The sequence below is a fragment of the Coptis chinensis genome, chromosome 4 (assembly GCF_015680905.1).
Source record: "Coptis chinensis isolate HL-2020 chromosome 4, ASM1568090v1, whole genome shotgun sequence".
Lineage (NCBI taxonomy): Eukaryota > Viridiplantae > Streptophyta > Magnoliopsida > Ranunculales > Ranunculaceae > Coptis > Coptis chinensis.
The window spans coordinates 16,786,922-16,799,469 of record NC_141459.1 but is presented as its reverse complement, the minus strand read 5'-3'; the positions used below and the strand labels follow the sequence as shown (position 1 = coordinate 16,799,469).

Below are 12,548 nucleotides of genomic sequence, written 5' to 3'. Positions count from 1 at the left end.
TAAGAGTGGGGAGCTTAAAGTAAGAGTGAGGACATAAAATACATAAAAAATAACAAAAGCACAATTGATTTTTTTTTAGAGCCGAATTTTTCAAAAATTCGCCAAAAACCGAATTATTCGTTTCAAAGTAAAAAATCGTAAATTATTTCGAATTTTTGAAATATTCGAAAGTATTATACGTATTGCCCTTCAAAAATTCTATTCGCGAATAATTCGGCGAATTACTAACAAGGCTTGCAGCATCCTGAATTGCATTCACTACTAAAAGAAAGACTTTTTGTGTCCCTTTTTAATTGACACAAAAAATCACTTGTGTCACTTTTGAGATGACCTATCAAGTGACATAACAGTCCCGACACATAAAGTTCAACCAAAAGTGACACATATAACTACTTTGATGTGTCGCTTTCCGAACGTAAAGTGACGTATAAGTATTGTTACTTGTGTCACCTTTTAAGTGAAAACGTCACCAATTAAGTCAGCTCAAAAGCGTCACAAAAAATAGGTTACTTGTGTCACTTTTTTGTGAAAACGTCATCAAGTCCGCTCAAAAGTGTCACAAAAAAAATATTACTTGTGTCACTTTTAAGAGAAAATATCATCAAGTCATCTCAAAAGCGTCACAATAAATATATTGCTTGTGTCACTTTTCTGTAAAGCGTGATAACTGTTGCCTTTTAAAAAAAATAAAATATACAGATGATTGCTATTGGAAATGTTCTTCAAATTTAACATTGAAACTGTATCCACGTCACTTATAAATTTCAAAGAATACCACCATTCACATTAATGAAAACTCCATTCATCTAAACAAATACCAAAGGCATGTCTAACAAAATTGCAATCAAACAACCAAGCCTAGATGAACTTCATGAAAGAATCTAGTTAGTTACGTACGTTGTTAATCCATCCACTCCAGCAAACCTTCAATTGGTTCCAATTCAACTACAAAAAATAACAAGGGAGTCTAGTAGTATATAACTTTTGTTCTACCATATCTTAACGCATTAGCAAATAGTAATGTATACATATTACATCGAAACTTATAGGTAGTGAGTGCATAGGACACTACTAAAAAACAATGATTTTATATCGGTTATAAAATCTCTTAATATCGGTTGTAAGTAAAACCGATATAATAATCCCCTCTAAAATATCTGATATCGGTTCCAGTTTTGTAATATCGGTTTCAAATTTCAAATATCGGGCAAACTGTAACCGATATATTAATTTTGCAATTTCATATCACAAAATTGAAACCGATACAATTAGTTTGTTATATTTAATATCGGGCCGACTCATGTGCTATGATAATAACTTAAAGCCATAACTTAATATACTTCGTTAAAAATTAAAGCCCTCTCTCAAAGTATGTTATATCACTTAAAATCATAGGCGGGATACAACGCCGAAAGTTTTGAGTCTCCCGCTTAAAACGGAAATAGAAGACATCTTTCTTCTCGCAACCCACAATACTTCAAACAGCAAAATAGAAACTTCTCGCTCAAAAGTAGACATCTTTCTTCTCCAAAGTTGCGACTTTTCTTATTTTCTTTTGCAGTGCTTTGGTGCATTTCCCTGTGGTAATTTTTCTTCCTCTTTGGCAATGTTCTTGTTTTTGTGAATATCTTTGTGTTTACTGCGATTGTGCATCTGTCGGTTGCTAAACATGGTTGGGGTTTGTTTTAGTTTTCAATATAATATGTAAATATTGTGTTTTTTTCTGGGTTCTTGCTAGAGTCATAGTTTTGGGTGTGAATCTATTAGTTAATGAAACTTTGAACTTTGATGCTCAATTGTTTGACTAAATGTTTGTTTAGAATGTAAATTAAAGTGTGGCTTACGTTTTTTGCATCAATTAAATTTAAAGTAGGTAGCTTCATTTCCATTGTCTAGCTTAGAACCACACTAGTTACCAAATCTCTTTGGAAACTTAACTTATCTATGATGCATTAAGCTACCTTACTTCCAGTTCTAAACATTTTCTTTGTATTTTAATAGGAATGATTTAAAACAAATCTTGAAGTAGACTTTATTATTTTCCAGTTTTGTTTTGTGTATTTGCTTAAATATACCGATTTTTTATAAGTTGTACATGTGTTTTTTTACATAATATTGGCATTGTTAGGAAAATTCTTAGGTAATTAGGCAATGGCTTTCTGATTATTTCTTGTCTCTAGCATTTTATTGTGCTATCCAGAAATGGACAAGTCTTGGATGTCGTTGAATCGGTTTACTACTGCATACGGGAAAGGGGTTGAAAGTTTTATGACGTTTGCCAAAAAGAAGTTTGGTGAACATAATCCCATGCCATGTCCATGCAAAACATGTGGGAATCTCAATAAATTTGTGGCTAAGGATGTTGAGTTCCATCTGTTTTACCATGGTGTTGATGGAAGTTATACCAAATGGATATGGCATGGAGAAAAATCTCCTGGTCAAGCTCCCTCGAGTGTGCCTTTAGATAGGCCCACCCATCACCATTTTGGGAGTGAAGCCCTAGGTGATGATGCACTCGCAGATGATACCACACCCCCAGATGATGCTGCAAGCACAATAAAATTGGCTCAGACCGCTTGTGACCCGGTATTCATCTAATCCCGAAAAGTTTGAAGAAAATTCTTGAAAGAGGCCGAGGAACCTTTATACAAAGGTTGCCCAAAGTTCACCAAATTATCTGCGGTCGTTACATTGTTTAATGAGAAAGCAAGGAGTGGGTGGTGGTCCGACATAAGCTTTTCACGGTTGTTGAAAATCATTGGAGATATGCTACCCGATGATGATAATTTACTACCCGAAGTATGAGAGAGGAAAAAAAAGACATTATGCGTGTATGGGATGAGCTATGAGAAAATAGATGCCTGTCCGAATGATTGTGTGCTTTATAGAAAGGGATCTGATAATGAGAATAAAACTAATTGCCCTACTTGTGGTGAGTCAAGATACAAAGTGAATAAGAACTGACCGAAAGCAACATAAAAGGGGTGCCGCAAAAGTTACGTGGTATTTTCCACCTATCCCTAGGTTTAAGAAATTGTTTCAGTCGGTACAAACATCAAAACATATGACTTGGCACGCTGACAAGAGAGAGGTTGATGATAAGTTACGCCACCCAGCTGACTCCCCTGCATGGAAGTTGGTAGATGATAAATGGCCAGAGTTTGGCCAAGAGCCAAGAAATTTGCGCTTGGCACTTTCAGCAGATGGGGTCAATCCGCACGGCTCAATGAGCAGCAAGTATAGTTGTTGGCCAGTAATGTTAGTCACTTACAATCTCCCACCTTGGTTGTACATGAAAAGAAAGTTTGTTATGTTAACGATGTTGATTTCAGGTCCACGACAACCTGGAAACGACATTGATGTTTACTTACAGCCACTAATTGATGACTTAAGAACACCGTGGGATCTGAGGGGTTAAAGCTTATGATGCTTATCGACAAGAGGCTTTTACATTAAGAGCTGTATTGTTGTGGACTATTAATGATCTCCCTGCATATGGTAATTTATCTGGTTGTGTTGTAAAAGGCTATCATGCTTGTCCCGTATGTGGCGAAGAGACACAATTGTGTAGATTAAAACATTCAAGGAAGAATTTATACATGGCCCATAGAATGTACCTTCCAGAAGATCATCCCTTTCGGAAACAGAAAAAAGCATTCAATGGTGAGCAAGAGCTTCGATAAGCACCTATTCCTTTGACTGGTGAGAAAGTGGCAGAAAAGGTTGATGGAATCAAAACCTTGTGGGGGAAACCAATACAAAAAGAGAAGCCCAAGAAAAAGAAAAATAAATCAAAAAGGTCAACTCCATTAAAGAGGAAGCGGATGGAAGATGTTAGTGATGATGGTGCTAGAATTTGTTGGAAGAAGAAGTCAATTTTCTTTAACCTCATCATGGAGTACTTGCTTCTTCGGCACAACTTGGATGTGATGCACATAGAGAAAAATGTTTGTGAGAGTCTTATTGGAACCTTGTTGAATATTCCAGGCAAAACAAAGGATGGACTGAATAGTCGTCTTGATTTGTAGGAGATGGGTTTAAGGGATGAATTGGTACCTGATGTAAGTGAAAAGAAAGCGTACTTACCACCAGCTTGTTACTCATTATCCAAAGAAGAGAAATTTAGTGTGTGTGAAACATTGCATAAGTTAAAAGTTCGGATGGATACTCATGAATTTTGAGCATTGGTTTCTATGCAAGACTTGAAGTTGGGGGGTATGAAATCTCATGATTGTCATGTGTTGATGCAGCAATTACTTCCCGTGGCTATACGATCGGTGTTACCAAAACATGTGAGGATTGTACTTATCAAATTCTGCTCATTTTTCCATGAATTATGTGCGAAGGTAGTAGATGTTCTTAGATTGCTTGAAGTTGAAGAATCTGGTGGTCACCTTGTGTTTGCTAGAAAAATATTTCCCACCGTCATTCTTTGATGTTATGGTTCATTTAACCGTCCATCTTGTTCGAGAAGTCGGCTTGGTGGTCCCGTTTGCTTTCGATGGATGTATGGATTTGAGAGGTATTAAGAACATTAAATATTCTTCTAATATTATTACTAATTTAAATTATTTAAAGTAAAGAGTGGTTTCTGTGTTTTAGGTATATGTCGGTGTTAAAAGGTCAAGTAAGAAATCGTTACCGTCCAGAAGGTTGCATGGCGGAATGTTATATTGCCGAGGAAGCGGTTGAGTTTTGTAGTGAGTTCTTCTCTGGATTGGATGCAGTTGGAATTCCTCCCATTGAAAATAACACACCCTCTGAAATTGTGACTGGAAAGAATCCTCCAGGAGGTGATTTTATTGCAGCTGATGTTAAGTCTTTGGAGCAAGCACATTGCTATGTATTGCACAATACAAGTGTTGTTCAGCCATATATTGAGTAATTATACTTTAACTATTTGACTTACAAATTTTACGCTTTACTCTAATTCTTTATGGAAATTTTAGAGCTAACCATGCGGTTCGTATGGAAAATTATGTAGGAGACACATGAACCACCTAAAGAAAACATTTCCCCGACAGTCCAAAGTTCAGAAATGGTTACAAGATGAACATAATCGTTCTTTTAGTTCTTGGCTCAAAAGCGAGGTAACAATTGTCTTGATAAAACATGTTTTGTGTCTATTTAATAAATGTAGCTAACATTTTTAGGGGACAGTTTTTTGAAGATCGGCGCGTCTCCGGTAACAAAATCTCAGAAATCTTGAGATGGGTATCACAAGGTCCCCGTATACATGTAATGAAATATCATGGTTACACAATTAATGGCTGTCATTTTACCACAAAGGATCGTGATGCTTCACGTGTCAGTCAGAATAGTGGTGTTAGTCTAGTAGCCATTGCAATGCATGTCTCTAGTGCAAAGGATAAAAATCCTGTTTTCTGCGAAGCAGGATACTATGGTGTTATTAAGGAAATATGGTTGATTGATTATGGTCATTTCAAAATCCCAGTGTTCAAGTGTGATTGGGTTGACAACAAGAATGGCTTTAAGGTTGATGAGTTGGGTTTCACCATAGTTGATCTTTCTAGAATTGGCTATAAATCCGATTCTTTCATTTTAGCCTCCCAAGCAAAGAAAGTCTTCTATGTACCTGATCCAGTCAATCAGAAATGGTCCATTGCTCTAGCAGCTCCTCAAAGAACCTATCATGCTGATGACAATGAAGAAGACCTCTTTGATCTTTGGCATTGAAGATCATACCGAATCCGAAGTAGTGCATTATGATGAACCTTTGGATCTTTGTAAATGAATCCGAGAAAATGTACACACGCGTGAAGATGTTGAGGGATTTGGACCGACAATGATATTTAAGTGATAGATCTTTTTGCATGGTGCTACTTGTTTTCGGGTCTGTTTTTGTCTTATGATCTTTTTTTTGTTTGTTTTGAAAATTGATGCCAAAGACATGTAATCGATTACTATGTATGGTAATTGCGATTTTTGTGTAAGTGTCTTTTGTTCCTATATATTTTCTGCGGTGCATTGTTGTACTATGTTTATTCATACTTTCATTATGCTCTGCATTGCATTGTTATACTATGTTTATTCATACTCGTATGCTCTGCATTGTTCTGTGTATCATGTTGAACTTACCCATTCTAGGCCATGCACAATATATTTATTGATATGTATGGTTTTTTTCATAGCATAGTAATGGATCCAGAAAGGAATGGTGAATCACAGGACAACAGAAGTAATGTTGATCAACCCCACATTCAGAAAAAAAAGGAAAGCTAGTATGGGGACAACTGTAATGCTTGAGATGACCAAGAATTGGGATGGAAAGGTAATTACTGTTGAGTATGATAAAAAAAGGTAGGCTTACACCACGAGCAGTACGCAGGCCTAGGAAGATAGCTGGTTATGAAGGGGCTTTGGCAAGAGTAATGGTCCCACTTAACGCGTTTAGTGATTGGCGCAAACTAAAAGATTTTTGGGGAGGGCAATTGGAAAAAGATTTATGGGCTACAATGCAGGTAAAGAAATATGCGCTTTCCGGCCTGTTATTTATATATTTTAGAATGAATTTTCTGCGTGGGCTTACCATTTAATTCATTTGATATAGACGAGATTTGTGTTGGATCCAAATCACGAGGGGTCAAGTTATATCGATATTGGCCTCAAGTGGAGGACATTTAAAGACAACTCGACTACTAAGTACATACTTCCATTCAAAGATGATCTCGAACTACTTGTGGCGCCACCTACAAAGTATAAATATCTTGACATAATGGTTTGGACTGCATTTGTGCAATCAAGGTTGACCCCGGAGTTCCAGGTATATATCTACTTCTTTTGTCTGTTAATGTATTTTAGATATATATACATATGTTAATGTCTTTTCTTCTTTGGAATTTTTAAGGAGTTAAACTTGCTACAATCTGAAAGGCAATCCAATAATGTATATACACCGAATCGGGCTATGTGGGTCTTGAAGAAGATATTGTAAGTACATTTAGTAAATACTATTTTAAGTAGTTTCTTACGTTCAAACTAAACTAACTTAGATGTCTAATTGTGTTGTTATGGTTCATGTGTAGAAAAAAAAATCCATAGAGACAGGCATTTTTGTTGACCATGAAGATAGGAGTGTCAAATGGAAATTGGCTCGTCAAAACAAAAACGGCGAATATTCAAATGACGCCACAAGGGAAGTAATAGGAAAAATTGTAAGTTTCCATTGTCAACTGTTTTGGACTTTTTGTAAGATTTCCCAAGGTTGTGACGTATCAAACGCCTTAACTATAGCTTGCAGGTTCAGAATTCTTCCCAACTGTTCCATCAATGTTAATTTTTATGGTTTGAGCAGTAGGTGGTTTCCACTGATTGCTCTTAATTTGCGGGGCAGTAGGAAGACTGCCTTGCATGCCCATACATCAAGCTATTTTTATATCACCTGTATACATATGGCTCGGGATTCACTGGTTTCATTATTATTGTAGGATGATTTGAAAAAGCAAGTAGATGAGGGGATTGTAGTGAATAAGGGAAGCAATGATGTTCTTGCTATGGCTTTGGGTACTCCGGAGCACTGTGGGCGAGTTAGAGGCGAAGGGAAGCATGTCACGCCAATGGCCTATTTCAAAATACCAAAACGAGGAACAAAGAAGTATAATGCGGAGCTGTTGGCCCAATTACATGAATCTCAGGAAAGGGTGAGAGTTTTAGAACATATTGTGAAGGAAAAAGAGACAAATAACTCCCACCATTCAGAAAATGTTGCATCCAATAGTAGCGCCATCTCAAGAGGTCGACAGGTAGTTTGCCAAACCTTAGCTTTTTTTTAAAAGTTAAGGCACTAAGACGTTAACATAAGGCACTAAGACGTTAACATGCTCTTCCATAAACTCCCCTGACAACCTCTCCCTGTTCTCAGAATCCACCACTCTGTGCTGCTCCTGTACTATCACAGCCCCCTCAGTGCTTTGATCTGGCCTCAATTGATCCCCCAGAACCACCTCATTGCTCCCGTACCTATTCTCTCTGTATAGCCCTTCACTGTACTCAACCCCACTTTCTGACTCCTCTCCTGTTACCACTATAACACTGCTGACCAGAATCTCTGCCTCTAGCCGATTGACTGCACTAGCAACGGTATCGAGAACTCCTTCTGGCCTCTCTATCTCACCTCTCCTGTCCCTGTTTTCCTCAGACTCACTATACTCTACTGCTGATGCTTCTGCCACTACCTCCGACCGAATCACAAGCTCTTTTCTGCTATCGATTCTACACTACTACCTGAGACAACATCTCTTCCTGAACTTCTTATGCCCACTTCCTCATAAGAGTTTCTGCCTAGCAGCTCCTCTCTCTCTCAGCTTGTTCCTCTCTTTCTGACACAACCTCAATCCGGCGCACTTCCTCCCTTACTGCCATAGAGCCTACACTGTTACCTGAGACAACTGCTCTCTCCAAAAGCCCCGTGTCCACTTCATCATTAATGTTACAGCCTGACTGCTCCTCTACCTCAGCTAGTACCTCTCTCTCTTCTGCTTGCATCAACTGCTCCACTATCTCATTTTGGGTTTGTTCCGCTGTAGCTTCAGGAAGACTGGTGATTTCTTCCCCTCTATCATTTCTAAACATGCTACTCTCAGGTATGGTTACAGAATTTTCTACCTGCACCTCCTTTTGACCTGGAACAGCTCGTTCCAATTTCTTGTTTGAGCTCCTGGATTTACTGCATTCACTCCTTGCATATGGTGACTATCCACCATGTTGTGTGTTTGTTCTTGTACGTTGGAATGTAAGGATTGGAGAGGTGGGAAGTTCTGAACATTCAAAAACTGGGAACTCATGGTTCTTCTAAAGATTTGTTTTACCATTTGTTGAACTCATGCGTGTTCAAGGTGTAGGATTTTACCAACGATGACTAAAACCATACACAAGGATTGGATGTGTAGGATGATGAGCGGTGTTCTTCCACAACGAGAGGGATGTTTTGCCTTAAAAAGGAATAGAACGGTGAAGGTTTTGGATAAGAAACAAGGAACTTGCGTATTTTTAACTAAACGCGGCAAAAAAAGGATTACTAGATCATTGATACGACTTAAGTTATGTCGCATCCACATGCCAAGAAATGGTCCCCATTGTTAGCTTTTTGGTTTAGTAGAAATTTTAGAAATTTATGCAATGTTGCTTTGTCTTTATTTATTAACTTTCACTATCTCTTACATGTAGTTTGAAGATGGTGGTACTTCAAAAGTGGACAAAGGCGTCAAATATTGAGTTTAGTATCCATAGAAGTATGTTTTATGGGCTAAATTGTGAAATTATATCCAACATTAGTTTCATTCTATCATATACATTAGTATTTAATACTTGTATGTATTATTTGATAGATGCAGAATTGTAGATTGACTTTGGGATCAAAGGACAAGATTGTTGCCAAAGGAAAGGTTTATGAGAAGCGGGACCATTAGAAAAAAATTCACAATCTTCCTTTAGGGGAGCACAATGTAAAAGTGTCGATTGATTGTGTATTGTGTCCTGATTCCCCTCTCTATGCACCATGCGTGGTGTTTTGACCTCTATTTTAGATGCACACAACTCATTTGTGGCTTGGGCCTGAAAAGTGGGTGATAGTAGGTGATAAGGTAAAATATATTTTCCAAATTTTATTAGTTATGCTTTTAGAACTATCGTGAAACTAACTTTACGCGTTTTTACTTGATTGTAGGATATGGTTGATGATTCTTCTGCAGCTAATGGTGAAGTGGCAAGTCAGCTCCAAAAGTTTGGCAAGATTATAGAAAAAATGATGAAATCAAGTCAAATAAGTATTCCACTTGAGAAGGGGGTGTTTGAAGAAGAGATAGCATTCAATTATTTCTTAAAATCTGATTTGTTAGATGTTTGTAACATGAAGAAGCTTGAGGTTAACTCAATGACTGCATACTTAAGGTAAACTATTTGTCTCAAGAGGAATCTTTTATACATTGGGTGGTATTGCCATTTAATTTACTATACTTATTTTTTAGGTTTTCTACGACCCGATTTGAAAGTTCTCGAGCAAAATATGGATTCTTCCATCCTTCACATTTCAATGATTTTGGAGATAGAGAAGAGATGAAACGCAACCTGATAAAGAGAATGAAAGTTGTGAGAAAGGATCAATTGATTTTTGTGCCATACTCCACCATGTAAGTGTGTATGTATTGTATATTTATGTGTGTTCAATGTATCTTACTAGTTATTTAATTTTAACCACTTGTATGTAATTAAATCTTACTTGTCATTTAATCCGTCCACTTTTGTGGCTTTAGGGGTCATTGGCTTTTGTTAGTCATTGATATGACATCAATGGAAGTGTTTTGGTTGGACTCCATGGTACGAAAGGCTATTGATTTGGATGTAAAGTTCATAGTGAATGAGTGAGTAGTTCATTCTTCTTGTTTGTTTTTTTTCAAGGCTTCATTTTTAAAATACTAAGTCGTAATGGATACCGTTGTGTGAAGTGCGATGAAAGTGGCAGCTATGGAAATGGGAAAAAGAACTAAAGGAAATCCGACTTGGGAATTGGTGAAGGTGAGGAATGAATAGTTGTGTTGATGATATACCACATAGTTTAATCCCTCGTGTGTGACTTTTTTTTTTCATCTCTATGTAGTGCCCTAAACAAACAGGGAATAAGGAATGCGGCATTTATGGAATGAAATTTATGAAGCACCTTATGGAAGATCCTCTCGTGTCGACAAAATCTAAGTTGAAAGAACTTGGGGAAGTAGCGACATACGAAGACGAGGAGCTTAATGATATTCATTTGGAGTTAGTTGAATACATTTTGGATTTTATCAACCATGGAGAATAGGTACTTCCTATGCTTTTGGCTCTTAATTGGCATGAATGCATGTTTGTCTTTCTTGATGGCATGAAACCTATTCCCTTTATGACCTAAAACAAGCTGACCTCCGCATTTGTATTCCTATTAAGGACAAGAGTTAGACTTGTCTATTCCTACTACAACGTTTTACTTATCTTTACTATAACTTTCTCATCATATAGTCTATTTAATAAAAAAAATTAAAATTAAAATGAATATTAGCCGTGTCAACGAATCTGATATTTTAGACTATGTCGTACCCAAATCTCCGTACCTGTGTCTAAATCGGACACTTGTACTTTCTTCCAACATTTTTTTTTCTTCTTCTTTTAATTCCATATTAGGGTTTTTGTTGTTTTTGGAAATGCAAAACTATGCAATGTAAAATTTATGCAAAATAGTATGCATTTTGGAGTTACTATGGGTGTTGAAATCTTTGTTTTCCCAATTTTTTGTTATTTTTGTTCTTTTGATCTTACGTATTTAGGTTTTGTGGCATAATCTAGCACGTGTGGAAGCCAAACAACTTCTGAACAATTCACCTTTATGACATTCATTACTATACTTCAATCTTGATTAAGTACTACATAATTTGTTACTGCCAAATAGGGTCTAAAAGTATTTTTAGTCGGTTTTGCTAATCTGAGAGAGTTTATTTTGCCTTGTTTAGCTTACTTCAGTAATTGTTCTTTTATATATGTTTCACATGACATATCAGTATTAACAAATGTGATTGTTGGTTGTGTTTGTCCCCTTTGAATTAATTTCCTTTTTCCTTAAAAAACGTGAGTACGTCATCAGTTTAAGAAAACACTTGAGAGCCTTGAGGCACCAAACCTTTTAGAGGGTGATTGGGATTGGGGTGTAAGCTTTTTTTTTTTTATAGTTAGAACTTGATTCCCCTTTCTATTTCCTTGCGAAGGTGGGAATTAAACCCAAGACAATGGGACCAAGTCCCAAGGCTCAGCCTGACTATTCCAACTATCCACCCTTATACATCCTTAGAAATATTAATAATTGTGTCACACATAACATGCCTTATGAATATTATTAACAAATGAGTTGGAAAATCTGTCAAGGCTTTAGGTTATCCTTGGGGATACACTGTCAAGCTCTATGCTGTCAAAGCTGTTAGGCGAGACACTGACTTGATAAAAGTGACTTCGCTACTAGAGCAGTGCAGTAGTCAGGGACTTAAGGGTAACCTCATCTATGTAATAGATGTATCTGGACATGCTCTTTCTTCCCCTGCCTTTGGTTGGGCAATGCGCTATGTCGGTTCTTTGGTCAGAACAGAAGCGAGGAAGGCACTCGTAGGTGAGCTTGAGTGAGTGTGCTTAGTAGGAACAATCAGTCTGTCCCTTACCTGCCCATTCAAGCCGATAGGAAGTTTAAGTAAACACTTACACTTACACTACTACACTTATTTGCCATGTGTGAAATAGTGTAAAATAATATTCAATGTTAGGTTGGCGACTTCTCTTGGAGTTTAGTAGTTACATGTTTAATTTCTTGGTGTACGTGCTTGGTATTATTTTGTTAGGCTTCTCTTGCAAAGTATTGATGAAGTGCTTGATTTATGCCGTGTAGGTAAAGTTTTCATTGGAGAACTAATGGGGGAAGCTTTACATGGAGACATCATGTGCTACTTTTGGTTTTTTGTTTAGTTTTAATTTTTTTTTGTACATGCATGGAATGGAAGTTAGAGAACTAATCGAGG

At 37.1% G+C, this 12,548-nt stretch overlaps 1 long non-coding RNA gene across 1 annotated transcript; it reads left to right on the top strand.

The window, feature by feature from the left end:
• The first annotated feature begins 10,281 nt into the window (after positions 1-10,281).
• LOC147502217 (uncharacterized) lies at positions 10,282-10,794 on the top strand. Its single transcript, XR_015221736.1, has 3 exons — positions 10,282-10,379; positions 10,464-10,533; positions 10,616-10,794. It is a non-coding gene; the product is annotated as an uncharacterized LOC147502217 (long non-coding RNA).
• Positions 10,795-12,548: the final 1,754 nt, after the last annotated feature.